Genomic DNA, 2315 nt, shown 5'->3' with positions numbered 1-2315 from the left:
GATAATACACAGTGTTTTTGACACTGTGCATGGAGAAAAAGTTTTTTGGGGTGCCAAAATTCTCTTTCTGGGAATTACATCCATGTCTGATGATTCTGCTCATTTCACCACAAATCATCAGCTTTGATTCTTTATTTTTCTGTCTTTAAAAGTAATTCCATGTGAACAGAAAGTGAATTATTCTACACACATGTTATATCTGTCTGGGAAAATGTGAGTCTGGATCTTTGATTTGTGTGTTTTCACATAAATGTCCTTCAAGTCATTGCACACACTTTTAATGTGAATATATGAGTGAGTGTGTAGTTTGAGATCAAAAACATCTGAGTCCTCTGAGATTCACTCAGCAGCAATAAGATAATAACTGGAAAGAGTTGTAAAGAGACAGACAGACGGACAGACAGACAGACAGACAGACAGACAGACAGACAGACAGGCGTTAAAACACTGTCTGTCTTTTATTAAAATGTTGTCTCTATCTTTTACTCTTGGTGCTCTTTGCTGTGGTTTGTCTGGACTTCACTTCCCAGAGTTCACCTGCATATCAAACACTGTGGGCGGGACTGTAACTGTGACGCTATCTGTCCGTCACTTTGATCCAGACTGAAATATCTCAACAACTATTGGATTACCGTACAATTTTATACAGACATTCATGGTCCTCAGAGGATGAATCCTACTGACTTTGGTGAATCTCTGATTTTTCCTGTAGTCCCATCATGAGGTTAACATTTGTGGTTCTGAGTGAAATGTCTCTGCAATTACTGGTTTGACTTTTAGTTTGCCACAAAATTTGTTTCAGTAGGTAGCAAAGAAATGTCCATAGGTCTGTTTAGAAATCCCTGAGAAAAAGATGCTTTTTGTAACTGCAGAAGTTGCCTAACAATCTTCATATTTTTAAGTTTTCTTCTGCATCAAAGTAATCCAGTGATAGTTGTCTGTACAGTCATGGATGCACTGCAAACAGCAACTGCTAATAGCTAATTCGGCATACTCTGGTGCCAGTTTTCCAAAAGGTGAACAAATCCAGGCCAACAACAGTCGAAAAATCTCACATGGGCTCACTTTGTTTCACTTCGCAATACTGTTTCTCTCCCCACCTTAAAACCTCGTCTGAAAACACACAATTTCATGAGCATATTCAGTCTGATCTTTGCTCTACGGGCTAATTTAAACTCCCATTATATAAGAAAATAAATACGTTTATTTCAAATGTTGTAAATGTCATTGCCCTCATACTTTTTGTGCATCTTTTATGATGGCATAGATACAACCAATAGAGGGCACCAGAGGGCAGAGTCAAAAGTTTCACACAACACCAGACAAGGAAACGGTTGAGGTGGTCACAATATTGTACCTTTAAACAGAGCCAGTGTTGTAGACTGTGGCAGTCTGTGACGCCGTGAAATACGTCCCGACATGTGTCTGGAGAATTATTTTTACTATAATAGGGATTTGTCCAGTTCCACCATTTTTTAAAGCAGCTGTGCAGAACTTTTTACCATTTATAAAACTGTCCCTAGTTCATATCACCCCCCCCCCTTGAAGATCCGCATATTTATTTGAACTCAACAGCGACAAAAAAGCCTTTCTCTATATGGCTATTTAGCGTAGCTTCGCTCGGGTCGGACACACAGCGGAAGTCAGCAAACTAGAATACGGCACCCGAGGCGGAAGTGATTCTGCTCGCCTGCAGCGGCCCGCAGCCATTAAACCACAGAAGAAGGAGCCGTGTTTACAGTGTTCTTCGAGTAAGCAGTACGCAACGGGCATTGCTGAACACATAACACCTAACAGTTTTACCAGAGATGTATCTATGAGGACTTGGTTGTACCTTTGATGTCATGGCGGATAACGAAGGAGCATCATGTAAATTTATCTGTGACTGTGACCATGAACACAAATATACAGCAGGCAGTTGTCCCCAGTTTATAAGAAATTCAGAGCAACACCAGAACATTTATGAACAGGTCTTACTTTACTACTAATTTGTGTGTAACGTTAGCATGTTAGCATGTTTCCACTAATTACTTGGACTGACCTAACGTTAGTAGCGTTAGCTTTGCAAGCGAAGGCTGCAGGTAACAACTTTGCAGTGTTAGGATTATGTTATGTCTTCACTGTGTATCTTCACATAAAAGAATACATGATCGATATCTTTTTTGTGTCTGTACGTCCAGTGGCTGGGTCTCAGCGGTTAGCATTGCGCTTATAGGGGGTCAGTACGTCCTGCGCTGTGATCCGCGGAGGGATACACCGGTGAGCAGGCACAGACGTAGCTTGTAAACAAAACTCAGCTGTTTATTTAGCCTAGC

This window comes from Epinephelus moara, chromosome 22, assembly GCF_006386435.1.
Source record: "Epinephelus moara isolate mb chromosome 22, YSFRI_EMoa_1.0, whole genome shotgun sequence".
NCBI classification, from domain to species: domain Eukaryota; kingdom Metazoa; phylum Chordata; class Actinopteri; order Perciformes; family Serranidae; genus Epinephelus; species Epinephelus moara.
The sequence above is the reverse complement of the archived record's forward strand: the minus strand, read 5'-3'. Positions refer to the sequence as shown.